Genomic DNA, 14872 nt, shown 5'->3' on the forward strand with positions numbered 1-14872 from the left:
AAACAAGTGATTTATGTATAACACCCTCATTCAACAGCCTAACACGATCCCGTTAACGTTATTGGGGGCACAACTAAACTCATAATCGAATTACCATCAGTTCGAGTTAACAACCTGTCGAAACCGACACGCGATTTTGATGCTTACACGAGAACAATAGGGCCTATTCTGGCGTGGGTGCTGACTACATTATGATGTGGCATGGTGTAAGGTATATGCATAGCTTAGCTATTATACAGTTCTGAAACGAGCAATAACGGCTGCATCCAACCAACTCTCTTCATCTAACTAAAATCATTCCGATACAAAACTTTTTATAGGGGAAATTGCATTGGCAAAACATGGATAAACCTCGCTATAAATAGAAAACAAATTTCTCTCCCTATTTTTATATCTATGTAGGTATATCTGTCACTAAGATTTTTAGTGTTCCGTCTACACGAAGTTAATAGAACGGAACACGTCTTGAAATCATCTCGGTGTCAATCCGTCATTTCGTGTCACAGCAGTTTTATTTGGAAAGATTGACCTCCAATACCCATCAGTACCCTTATTATAAATGCGAAATTGTGTTTGTTGGTTTGTTGATTTGTCCTTCAATCACGTCACAACGGTGCAACGCATTGACGTGATTTTTTGCATGTGTCTAGATAAAGACCTTTAGTGACATAGGCTACTTTTTATCCCGGTAAATCAAAGAGTTCCCACGGAATTTTAAAAAAAACCTAATTCCACGCGAACGAAGTCGCGGGCATCAGCTAGTATTATATAATTGGCAGAGTACTGAGGAACGTTGCATTTTAAGCCCGCTCTTAACTCGCGTGCGAACCGCTACAAGCCTGTGAACGGCGTGAAAGTTTCGTCAAAACAACATTGTGGATGGGTTGTTTCGCGTTGTTCACGGGTTGTGCACGGGCTTTCGCTCAGCGATTCGCACGTGACTGAGCGGGCATTAGCGAGAATTGTGTAGTTTTGTCATACAAATCCGCGTAATTTATAAGATCTATGGTAAACGCGGGAAAGAGTCGCGTTGTTTTTATACAAATTCGCGTAATTTGTGGACTATTGTAAATTCAGACGGAAATACAATGTTTTTGTGATCTAGCGTTTAACAATCTATTGCGAGACGGGTTTTAGAACTGCCGCGCTCTATACTTATCGGTGACCGGTGTCCGTACTGTATGATCGCTAAGCTGTGGCATAGGTATAGCTTGGTACACGACTTCTGTTTACTCTATGCGTTTCGTAAGGGTATTGCGTTTTATTACTGCTATGGTTAACCATAGCAAATAAGCGTTTCCGCTTGTCGTAGAGCAATAGGTATGGGAGGTTTTTTTTCCTTAGATAGTCAAACAATTCCAACAATCGTCTGAGAATAAGTTAAGCGTGCATTGTTTGAATGAAGATATATTTTTTTGTGAAGTTGGTACGTTTAAGAATCATAAGGAGTCATTCACTTCATCTTTAACAGCAAAAATAGAAAATATTAGAAAATATGATTTTGAAATGAAATTAATTTATTTATTTCATGCAGGACGGCCTGTGCCACTTATGATAACGTGTGATGAGTGTGTGTTCACACCCACCAAAATATCGCTTTCGTAGCTGATCTCATCGTTTTACTAACATCAATAATTAGTTTCAGCAATTAGCCGTCATTGATAAGTTATGAATCCTTTCCTATCCTCCTAGGCTTACCTCCTTAATTCTCTTCGCACATTTATATCAGTCAGTCAGTTTTTATATTCGGCATTATTAGTAATTGTTTTCATTTTGTTTCAGGTACATATTATCACATTATACCATCCCGTCGCAGTGTCTTGAGGCAGATATAATACGTAAGTCTCTTTAGAAGAGAATAACTCTTAGTTGCTGAAGCTAAAACATACAAGATAGACAAACAGACGTTTCGCTACAGAAAATTGGAAACTTTGCACTTACTTTGTTCATCTACTTGTTTAAGACAAGAGTTAATTGAATTACTTTTAAGTCCCGCAAATTGCTAATGCGCGTGGCCGCCACTTTAGTCAACTTTAGTGACGTCAGCACTAGACTGAAGTTTCGAGCTGATGGTATATTTTTATTTCGGCTGATGTCAAAATGACGTCATTTTGATGTTAATGAGACATGGTTCCAGCGCAATAGCAATTTGTGGGACTTATATACTACATAGCATAACAATCTACAAAGCTTAAGCTCAGTGTAACCGGATTCGAAATGCATAGGTCACCGTTTAAGGCCGTTCGGGATATGGTATTTTATCAGTCACTTTCAAATTTAAAGGCATGCACACAATCCATTACAGATATAATACCTATTGAAAAAAATGAGATCAGAAGGGTTGACCAATTTAGATGTTCGTTATGTATGAAACTTTAACTTTATTTATTTATTTTTTATTATCAACATAATGAATGTTTAACAAGTCCACTTTAGACACAGCAAAAAAACCACCAAAGTTTAGATGAACTAGGTACGCTATATGCCGTTTCTGTTTTCTACTATAATAAAATATTATTAGAAAAATGTGATGATATAAGCCGTTGTCATAATATCAAAATGCTAAACGTGTGCCACGTTTTTTTTTGTTTTCGCAATTTTGTTTGTAGAAAAACTAGTTCTGGCTGAAAATTCTTTATCCAACCAAAAACATAAATGTGAAAAATCAGCCAAGTTCTCTATCAAGGAAGTGGGGGAATGTCAGCTTCGCCGGTAAAAGTATTGACATCCAAATGGGTGCCAAGTTTAATAAAAGGTTTTTAAAATTTAAATCATAGCTATAAGAACGTAACTTAAAGACTAAGACGTTTCGTTAAGGGCTACTTTTGCTTGCATATAAAATTAATGAAAATAACTAGATATCTCCTGTGGCATTATGAAAGGGCATAAGAAAGTGGGTCTTATCAGCTGCAGCTCATAAAACGAATTTCTTGAAAGACTATATTAAGAAACTAGTTTCGTGCTTAGCAATGCACGACTTCGCTATTGTCTTTCAACTAGCAACTGCATACAACTTTGTTTAGGTAAAAGGTTTTGTTTAAAATTCCAGACACCTTCGAAATAAGCTTTTCTGAAACACAAGAGTTTTTTTGTAAAGAAGTAGCTATCTAATGCACTTCGATCGGCCGTTGTGCCAGATCCTTCTTTCCACGCACATGCAAACTGTGGAACCAACTCCCATCGGCGGTGTTCCCACTATATCAACACATGGGGTTATTCAAGGGGCGGATCAACAAATCCTGAAAGGCCGGCAACGCATCGGCAGTTCCTCTAGTGCTGGCAGTAGTTCATGGGCATCAGGTGACCCGACCCGCCTGCTTGTTTGCTCGCAATTTCTTTTTTTTTTAAAACATAGCCCTGAAAATATTACACTTCTTTCTTTGGGTAGTCGTGTAAAAAATATTAATTTTAATCTTTCATATTAATAGATAAAGCAGACAAAGATAACAAGTTTTCTTATTAGCTTAATGCGTCTAAAACTGAGAGCTTCCAAGAATTTAAGGTGACGCTGGATGCACGTCCGAACTGCTCGGCCCACGTGGGTAACCTGTATGCTATTTCACCTAACATTGTGATAGAAAGAGATAGACTCAGTGATGAGCAGTGTAGCGAGTGCATGCGCTCACACTAGCGTCCGGATATATTGATGATGGCACACAGATAGTTGGACAGATGTCACCGATGAATTTTTGTAAATATATGATTTATGAAGGAACTACTTATTTCAATTATTATTGTATAAGATTTTATGGAAGAGCGGGGTCGCCTGCCACGAGTACTCGTAGCAATACTAAAACACTTACTGGGATGGTCCCAATTACTACGCACTATGTGAAATTGTTTTACCTACTGAAATAAATATTTTTTAATTTTTTTTTGAATGATAATGATTACCTAGTTATCTTTTGATGAATACTATAAAATCTCACTTACATACATACCTATTAGGTAACTACTGCCTCAGCGTGTATAAACAACTCGTATATATTATAGAAATCCATACTTCTATGAAGTGTCTGTCTGTAATTTCGAAATAACTACCGCAAGCTCATAATATTGTTATTTGAACTGTACCATAACAGCTGAATCAAACGTTTTTAAAAACTGTCTGTCTGTCTGTCTGTTTGAACGGGCTAATCTTCGGAACGGCAGAACCTATTTTGACGGGACTTTTACAGACAAGTAGAGGATTAACAAAGGATACTTTTTTAACCGAGTTTTAAAAAAGGAGTTGTGTTTTTCTACCTATGTACACAGAAATCTCCGAGATTTCTGAACCGATTTGGGTATTTTTTTTAATTGATAAAGAAACTTTGCAACATTGTCCTATATAAAATGTCATTTTATATAGGACACACAGGATTTCAACTCCTCAATCCTGATGCTGGAGGGGACATGACCACCAAAACTTATGGGATTTTGAAACTGTCGGTTATAAATTGATATTGGAGGTAGGTACCTATATCTACCAAGTAAAGACTTTATCATTGAACTCGAAGACCCACTTCTCGACCCTGATGCTGTACCTAAGGAATTGCATTGCTAAATCGTGGTGATCCCACGGAATTTTAAATGAATCATCGCCCACGCCCGTTCGGTACCCTCATTCCGCACATTGTTTTGATTAGTCAGTCCACCAATCACAACAAAGCATTCTCCCCTGTCCCCCGCCAACATTTTACGATTTTGTTTTCATGTAAAACCTTGTATATGCGTACTCTAGGAGTTGAATTCTCTGTGCTGGCGGATTACCTATTAGGAACACATGATTACACATTCGTTTGTCTGTGAAAATAACTTTTGTTGCCTACACTTATCTATTAGTAGCGACTAAAAACTATATATACTATCTACTTGTACAAAACAAAACAAAAGTCAAAATAAATTCCACTTTGATCTCAAAAATGAAAATTTTATTTTTATAAGTAGGAAGTAGGTACAATTCAATTTCCCTCTAAAAGCCCACTACACACATAAACACAATATGTATAATTTTCTGTTTCAACAGTCACATTAGATGTATCATTCGACGCAGAACTATTGAAGCTCTCCATTTCATTTCTGGAATTAATAAACATACAATCAACATAATTATATTGTGAGTATTATCTATATAGAATGTATGCAAAAAACATAGCATAACAACTTACAAGTATGGTATGGTAGACCTTTCAATATTTAGTACAGAATTGAATGTTGCAGCATCATGTTGGATTTCAGTGGTACGTATATTGGGCACATTCATTTTATTTTCCTTGTTTTCTTCTAAAAGGAATGTCTTGAGTCACTAAAATACAACATAATTCAGCATTGACAAATCTGACAACAAATAGTAAATCTCTATATTATATAAAAATGAATCGCTGAATGTGTTGCTGATCGCAAATCTCGAGAACAGCTGCACCGATTTCGCTAATTATTTTTGATAATATTCCTTGAAGTACGGGGATGGTTCTTATGGAGAGAATTTTTTTTAAAAAGTCCTGAAAAAGAATCGACTGTAGGCGGTGCGAAGTTCGTCGGGGCAGCTAGTAACATAATAATTATATTATCCTAATCCTAATCTAAATATATAAAGAAAAAGGTGACTGACTGACTGACTGACTGACTGACTGACTGACTGACTGACTGACTGACTGACTGATCTATCAACGCACAGCTCAAAATACTGGACGGATCGTGCTGAAATTTGGCATGCAGATAGCTATTATGACGCAGGCATCCACTAAGAAGGGATTTTTGAAAATTCAACTCTGGAGGGGGTGAAATAGGGGTTCGAAATTTTGTGTAGCCCACGCGGACGAAGTCGCGAGCATAAGCTAGTCTATAATATAAAAATGAATCACTAAATGTCATCGCAAATCTCGAGAACAGCTGAACCGATTTCGCTAATTCTTTTTTTAAATTAGGTATTCCTTGAAGTACGAGGATGGTTCTTACCGAGAGAAAAATTTAAAAAATTTGAATCGACTGTTAGGCCGTAGGCGGAACGAAGTTCGCCAGGGCAGCTAGTGGAATTATAAATGTGAAAGTGTAGATGTTTGGATGTTTGTTACTCAATCACGCAAAAAAGGCTGAACGGATTTGAATGAAATTTAGAATTCTTAACTGGATTAACACATAGGCTACTTTTTATCCCGGAAAATCAAAGAGTTCCCGCGGGATTTTGAAAAATGTGAAATCCACGCGGACGAAGTCGCGGGCATTAGCTAGTATCTAAATAATATCAACTTACAAACACAGTGTCAAATTTTCAGAAGCTGGCTCTAAATGGTACGGTGTGATAGCATCATAATCTAATTCAATTCGATTTTTTGCTTTGTCGTTTCCTTGTCAAAGAAAATCCTGTGATCCACTAAAATAGAAGTATAATATAAGTATTTATTAAAAATAAATAAATGTCATCATCAAATTCACCATCCTGGAGAACCTTGAAAACGACACTCGCGTCTATTTTTTATAAAAAGTGCTGGCCCGCCATCTTAGATTAAAAAATTAATGTCATTATCAAAACCAGCATCCTGGAAACCTGAAAACGACACCCATTTCTATTTTTTGTGAAAAGTGCATGTCTGCTATTTTGGATTTGAAAATAAATGTCATTATCAAATTCAGCATCCCGGAAAAGTACATATTCAGTCAAATAAAATTCCCGTCGAGTCACATTGTTACTCACGTCGGGTGTGACTCACGGGAATAACCCCGAAAAAGTAATGGCATTATCATCACAAGATAATATTATGGTTTGGAAAGATTCTGATGAATTTTAATAGATCTCCTCTTTGCAAGGGATTTGCTTTTGCGAGTCTAAACCGTTTCTTTTTCCTCTTCCGCCAATCCATTTTTGTTTCTGTTACATGAAAACTCAAGTATATAATTAAATTGTCTAAGCACACAATATGACCTACATACTTATATTTGTAACTAGATGATACACGCGACTTCGTCCGCGAGGATATAGTGGTTTTTTAATCCCACGAGAACTCTTTCAAAAGCGATCACTATTTCAAATTTCAGCCAAATCCGTCTTGTACTTTTTGCGTGAAAGGGTAACAAACCTATACACACACACACGCAGATACAAAATTTCGCCTTTATAATATAAGTGTGATTTGACAACCCTGACTTTCGGAATTCGGATAAGTCCAAATTATATTTTATTACTAGTTGATGCCCGCAACTTCGTCCGCGTGGAATTAGGTTTTTAAAAATCCCGTGGGAACTCTTTGATTTTCCGGGATAAAAAGTAGCCTATGTGTTAATTTAGGGTATACCCTAAATTTAATTATATACCAATACGTGCAATTTATAATTTAAAACCGCGCGATTCCCTACGAGAGATATTTAAGGAAATAGGTATTCTTACAGTAGCTTCCCAATATATTTACAATAATATAATTTTTGTACGACAAAACATTCACAGTTACAAAAAAATCAGTGATCTCCATGATAGGCAAACTAGAAACAAAAATAAGCTAGCTACTCCTGCGCTCCGCCTCTGGAAGGTGCGAAAGTCATTTGTGGGAATGAGTGTAATATTTTATAATAAAATTCCACAAGCAATTTTAGACTTGCCTTTACACAAGTTTAAAAAATGTGTTAAAAGTATGCTCCTAAAAAAAGCATATTATACAGTCGCAGACTATGTAAACGATAAAAAAGCTTGGATTTGACTCGCTCCAGCAATGCACGGGGGTGCAATGGCTTGTATAGTACGGTATAATAACATTGTAAATTGAAAAATTAAAAAGAGCAACCGCCGAGTTTCTTGCTGGTTCTTCTCGGTAGGAACGGCATTCCGAACCAGTGGTAAATTAAACCTGACTATTCATAAGCACTTTTAAAAAGTTTACATGAATAAAAAAACATTCTATTCTATTCTATTCTATTCTATTCTATTCTAATTAACACTTTTATCTATCTCCATTCCCAATTTCATCCAAAACCGTTCAGCCGTTTTTGTGTGATTGAGTAACAAACATCCAAACATCCACACACACACACATCACTACACCTATTATAAATGTGAAAGTGTGTTTGTTTGTTGGTTCGTTGGTTTGTCCTTCAATCACGTCGCAACAGAGCAACGGATCGAAGTGATTTTTTGCATGGGTATGGTTGACCTGGAGAGTGACATAGGCTACTTTTTATCCCGGAAAATCAAAGAGTTTCCACGGGATTTTTAAAAATCTAATTCCACGCGTACGAAGTCGCGGGCATCACCTCATCATCATCATGATCAACCCATCGCCGGCTCACTACAGAGCACGGGTCTCCTCTCAGAGTGAGAAGGGTTTTGGCCATAGTCTACCACGCTGGCCATGTGCGGATTGGTAGAATTCACACACCTTTGAGAACATTATGGAGAACTCGGCATGCAGGTTTCCTCACGATGTTTTCCTTTACCGTTAAAGCAAGTGATATTTAATTAATTAAAACGCGTATAACTCCGAAAAGTTAGAGGTGCGTGCCCGGGATCGAACCCCCCGACCTCCGTTTAGAAGGCGGACGTCCTAACCACTAGGCTATCATAGCTTCACCTAGTTTATAATATTAGTAGGATATATGTAAACTACTACCACCAGCTGTCGATACGATGCATTCTAAAATAAATCGACCGACCGACCGACAGACCGACCGGCCAAGTACGAGTCAGACTCGCGCCCCGAGGTTTCCGTACTACAATAGTAAAATGTTTATCTCTAAATCTCTGTTTAGAGATAAGCATTTACAATGTAACTTAATTTATTACTACTATGTAACTAGAATTTCGGTACATATAAAAATGAATCGCTAAATGTGTTGCTGATCGCAAATCTCGAGAACAGCTGAACCGATTTCGCTAATTCTTTTTTTATAATATTCCTTGAAGTACGAATATGGTTCTTACGGAGAGAAATTTTTTAAAAAATTCCTGAAAAAGAATCGACTGTTAGGCGGTACGAAGCTCGCCGGGGCAGCTAGTGAAAAATAAAAATAAATAAATAGGTAAATAGTATTTTTTGACATTTTGCATGATAAATCAAAAACTATTTAGTATGCACTAGATGATGCCCGCAACTTCGTCCGCGTGGATTTAGGTTTTTTAAAAATCCCGTGGCAACTTTGATTTTCCGGGATCAAAAGTCAAAGTCAAATGATTTGTTCAAAATAGGTAATAAATTACTCTTTTCGATTGTCAGTTGTTGGATTTGTAAAATATAGTGTTGATAGACCTTTTTTTTTGGGTTGTGCCACACATGACATACTTTATTCCGGCGCTTCTTCTACTTGAGGTTTTTTGACTTTATTACTCAAGTATAAGAGGCGCTGGGATAACCTAACCAGTTGGTAACTGGTAATGTGTGGTACAGCTTTAAAAAATAAACGTTTTTTTTCTTTTCTTTCTTTTTCTTTTCTAATAATATGCCATATGACATAATGCTGTGAAAGTAACTAAAATATACTAGTCTCGCCGTTTCTATGTCTGTCAACAGGTGAGATTGCAGTCAAGGGCTAACTTGTATCTGAATAAATAAATAAAAAAGTACTATTTGTACGAAGCGTTGCGTACTTTGTTTGTAAGACGGACAGACAGACAGACAACAAACTGATCCTATAAGGGTTCCTTTTTCCTTTTGAGGTACGGAATCCTAATGATCTCTCTTTTTGCACTGCATTTAACCTGAATCCAAGAATTTCCGATCCGAAATAGTCGTAAGCAAGACTGTATCGTCACCTACCACCAGGTGAGATTGCAGTCAAGGGCTAACTTGTATCTGAATCAATATTATTATTATTATTTTATTACTTATAATAAAACTGTAACAGGTGAAATTCTGTACATTGAAGATATTTTGAAATTTTTTTTTCGAGGGCACTCTATAATCGATACTGAACCCAAAACTGGAATTTTTTTCATTTTTGTCTGTCTGTCTGTCTGTCTGTATCACGGCCGCGCATCACGCTGAAACTACTGAATGGATTCCAATGAAACTTGGTACGATTTGACGTCATACTATGAGGAAGAATATAGGATACTTTTTATCCCGAAATTCAGCATGGTTCCCTTAGGAGAGGGGTTGAAAGTTAAAATGTATACTGAGCTGTAATTCATTAACGCGTAGTCCGATTTCATTCATTATTTTTTGTTAGAACCCATACATGTTAAAACTTCAAGTTCCAACTTCTCAACCATCATCATAATAATGACGGGTAGCTTTTGTACTTTTGGATTTCAATCAGCTGTTTTAGGAATAGTTGATGTTGAATTGATATTAAAGGTACGCTTAGAATAAACTATCTCTGGTTTAGGTACCAAGCAACGACTTCATAATTCAACTCGATATCCCAACTCTTCAACCCTGATGATGCAGGGTATTGCACTCCTAAGCCACTGTTGATTGTGAGATAATATTGTAGATGCCAAACATATATACCATTATTGAACTTTAAGTTCCAACTCTTCAATACTGATGCTGCAGGGTACTGCACTCCTATTCTATGGGTTTTAGGAACTGTTGTTGGTGAATTAATATTGTACCATTTACTATTGTACCAAACCACGACTACATGGTTGAACTCCGTTCACAAAAATCCACGCACTCCATCGAAATCCTATTCTATTCCAAACTTATTCGCCAGCGTGACAGGAGTGGAGAAGGCGGATAGGGACGTGTGAGGGGTGCAACGGATCAACGTGATTTTTTCCATCATCATCAGCCTGCGGTCGTCCACTGTTGGACATAGGCTTTCCCTAAAGAGCGCCACCACACCCGGTCCTCAGCCTTCCTCACCCAGCCACTTCCCGCCAGCCTCTGTATATCGTCGGTCCATCGTGCTGGAAGGCGTCCCACACTACGCTTACTTATACCTACGCGGTCTCCACTCAAGAACTTTCCGGCTCCAACGGCCATCACCTCTACGACAGGCATGACCTGCCTTCTTTTATCCCAGAAAATAAAAGAGTTCCCACGGGCTTTTGAAAACCTACATCCACGCGGACGAAGTCGCGGGCGTCAGCTAGTAAATAAATAAAAAAGTACTATTTGTACGAAGCGTTGCGTACTTTATTTGTAAGACGGACAGACAGACAGACAGACAGATAGACGGACAGACAGACAGACGGACAGACGAACAGACGGACAGACGGACGGGCAGACGGACCGATGGACGGACCGACAGACGCATGGACGGACGGACGGACTGACGGACAGACAGACAGAGGGTTCCGTTTTTTCCTTCTGAGGTACGGAACCCTAAAAATATAAAGAAATACCACCAGGTAGGTACCTACCTACCTATATTATTATACATATACAGGTACCTTTTTAGGGTTCCGTACTTTATAAGGAAAAAAGGGACCCTTAGGATCACTTCGTTGTCTGTCTGTCTTTCCGTCTCTCCGTCTGTGTCGTATCTGTCACACAAACCTATAGGATACTTCCCGTTGACCCAGAATCATGAAATTTAGTAGGTACGTAGGTCTTAGAGCACAAGTAAAGGAATAAATCCGAAAACCATAGATTTGTGATTACAACTTACAAAAAAAAATTAAAGTGTGTTAATGAAAAAATAATTAGTATTTTCAATTTTCAATGTATAATAAGTATACCAAGTGGGGTATTATATGAAAGGGCTTTACTTGTGTATTCTAAAACACATTTTTATTTATTTTTATGCATAGTAGTTTTTGATTTATGGAGCAAAATGTCAAAAAAATACCTGAGTACGGAACCCTTGGTGCGCGAGCAACTCGCACTTGCCGGTTTTTTAAAATTAGATAAAATAAATAACTAAACAAAGTTACTTACCTATTGTACTAGGACCACACGAGTAGATATCCCTACTAGGACCTCAACAACAAAGTCAGGTCAATAAACCAATGAATAAAATTGGTGTCCAAATTTCAAATTCCAGAGGTCAATGTACAAAATGCAATAAGTATTTGAAGGACTTATTGACTCTGCTCTGCTCAATCTTCTACACATTTGCATAGCCACTGAATTAATAAACGAATAAAAATTAAATTTATAAAATCATTACGACTTTTGTTTTTGAAAACATAACAACAGTTGTCGTCATAGAAACCACAATATTACACGCGCAGCCGCGCGCCGCTGGGCTGGCCCTTCCCTCCGCCACCCGCGCGGTGTCTAATGTTTTGGGGTGAGAAGCATGATGATTTTAGCCGAAATCTAGCGCTTGAAAAGGGTTGAACAGTAGTTTGGGAAAAGTATTTTTGAGAAAAAACTACTGAATTTAGGTTTGCAAAGTAAAGTTATTTCAACTAATGAATAAATAAACTACGTGTAATGATAAATTGTTTTAGAATTTTCATATCCCTAATCTTATTTATTTACGCCCAAAGTTGTCATAGATTTAGTGTTAAAATAGGAATCTTTTGAGGCTCGTAACTTTTAAATCAATATTTTTTTCAATGTTTTAGATATCATTGAACCTAGATAATGACGAGATAAATCGATATAATTCTTAGTTTTGTGCGTACAATATCGAATATTGTTGTATTTTCCCTCCTACGTTTGTATGAAGAAAGCACCGAACTGAGCTGCCTTAAAGGCTTAAGAAGGATAGTTAAGCCAGATTAGTGTAATAAAGATATAAAAGATCTTTATAAGTCGAGTACTTTGTACATTACATTTGCCTTTTCCTTTTAGCAAAAGTTTTTATAATCGCTCCTTTAAAACAGTTTTAGCGAAATTGTAGCTCTACTTGACTCGAACGTCAGTGTAGGAATTGATATTTTTTTAAATACTTACTTCTGAATCCAGTGCATATAAGCTGTGATAGCCTAGTGGTTAGGACGTCCGCCTCCTAATCAGAGGTCCCGCGTAGGCACCTCTAATTTTTCGAAGTTATGTGCGTTTTAAGTAATTAAATATCACTTGCTTTAACGGTTAAGGAAAACATCGTGAGGAAACCTCCATGTCTAAAAGTTCTCCAAAATGTTTTCAAAGGTGTGTGAAGTTTGCTTAACCGCACCTGGCCAGCGTGGTAGACTATGGCCAAAATCCTTCTCACTCTGAGAGGAGACCCATGCTCTGTAGTGAACCGGCGATGGGTTGATCATGAGGATGATGATGAATCCAGCGGCGGAGAAAATAGATTATTATGGTTTAATCTGATCTATCGTTCAATAAAATGCTCGAATTGATCAAGCACGACCGACTCCAAATTCAAGAAGCCACATCTTAAATTGAAAAGTAGATCTATTAACGATAATGTCAATAGGAGGATGCTATCAATAAGAGAGAATAAAACAAAACAAACCACACAACTAAAAGATAAAAATCACCGAACGCCGAAGTCAAGAAGCAACTTTTATTCAATCTATGAAGCGTAATGTTAAAGGGAAGACGCTATTTATAAAAGAAAACGGTTAGTGGCCAAAATATATAAAAACCGGCCACGTGTGAGTCGGACTCGCAGACGAAGGGTTCCATACCTACAAGAAATAAATTAAAGAAGGTAAATTAGTTTTCTTTCTTTTTCTGAATAAGTAACACTTTTTAACTTTTTCTGTGATGTAGCCACATCAGTGTTTTCGCTGTACTTGTGCTGCAAGACTTTTCTGCCTGCCAAATTTCATGACTAGGTCAACGGGGACCTACCCCATAGGTTTTGATTCCCTTGGCGATTCTTAATAGACGGGATAGAGTCCACAGACAGACGGATGGATGTACGGATAGATGGACAAATAGACAATGACGTGATCCTATAAGGATTCTTTTTTCTCTCTGGAGACACGGAACCCTTAAAATCAAAGTCTGCGAAGCGTAACCGACACCGAACAAACTAAGTGTATTTGTAAAAGTTCATAACTTTGGGAACACTGATCGCTGTTGCAGTTTCCTCGTTATTTATTTAAGAACAGTTGTAAAGTAGTCAAAGTTCGGTTTAAAAATGTTTCGCGGCGTATCGCAAACAGAAGTTACATCGCTTTGAACATTTTGCCTTGGGCCTTGTTTTGCAAGATTTTTACCGAGTACAGTTTTTCTTTACGTAAATGGATGGATATTCTTAAGAATCTTAGAGATTACACTGAGGTTTAATTTTTGATTAAAATTAAAAATCTGTACTTTTGGCTTTTGATGATCGTATGCCAAGCAAGTCTTGAAAGTTTCGTTTAACTAATTTCATCCTCTATGCAAATCCTTATTTCGTACCTCTTTTGCCCAATTTGCTAAAAAATGTCTCTTATATGAGCTAATAAGATATAAACGTATAGCTTAACTAACTGAATACTCTGACCTGAAAATCTGTTTTCGCAACATTTCGCAATTTGTATCAGTAATGAGTAAGTAGGCTACATTCAGTACGCCGAATTGATTCATGATTCAATAACGCTCACTGCCTCTGAATAAATTCCACTTCCGCGTAAGGGAAATCGTATAAAATTCGGGTATTGTGACTATATGACTCATTAGAAAAGGCTTGTGTGCTTTTATTATGACGTACATAATAAATTCTACCTACTTATCAAGCGCCTTGAGAAATAACGTTGGGGAGTCAGATAGCTCCCAGCAAAATACATGACATAATATTAATAAACTGTGTGGTATTCCGTATGACCTAGTGGTTAAGACTTCGACCTATTCGGGAGCCCGTGGTTCGATCCAGGGCACGCAACTCTAACTTTTTCGAGTTATGTGCGTTGGTTTTAAGCAAATATCATTTATTTTAACGGTGAAGGAAAACATCGTGATGTCCGTCTTCTGTCTATCAGCGGGATGTATCTCATGAACATGCTGCCATGCAAATTAAAAAGTGTTATTTCTCGTATGATGGTATGGAACCCTTCGTGTGTGAGTCCGACTCGCACTTAACCGGTTTTTTACGCACACGTACATTTCGCATCAAAGATGACGATTGA

The 14872-nt window shown here is 37.4% G+C and overlaps 1 protein-coding gene and 1 long non-coding RNA gene across 7 annotated transcripts in view; one reads left to right on the top strand and one right to left on the bottom strand.

Moving 5' to 3' along the window:
* shg (E-cadherin shotgun) overlaps positions 1 to 14872 on the top strand; it is a 307163-nt gene that overhangs the window by 63548 nt on the left and 228743 nt on the right. The window lies entirely within an intron of this gene.
* Positions 3984 to 11967, bottom strand: LOC138403824 (uncharacterized). 2 transcript variants are annotated; one of them, XR_011237979.1, is made up of 4 exons: positions 11793 to 11967; positions 6236 to 6355; positions 5151 to 5287; positions 3984 to 5061 (listed from the first exon to the last, which is right to left on the bottom strand). It is a non-coding gene; the product is annotated as an uncharacterized lncRNA (long non-coding RNA). The 2 variants fall into 2 exon arrangements; XR_011237978.1 differs by having other exon boundaries at positions 3984 to 5287.

The sequence above is a fragment of the Maniola hyperantus genome, chromosome 21, assembly GCF_902806685.2.
Source record: "Maniola hyperantus chromosome 21, iAphHyp1.2, whole genome shotgun sequence".
Taxonomy (NCBI): domain Eukaryota; kingdom Metazoa; phylum Arthropoda; class Insecta; order Lepidoptera; family Nymphalidae; genus Maniola; species Maniola hyperantus.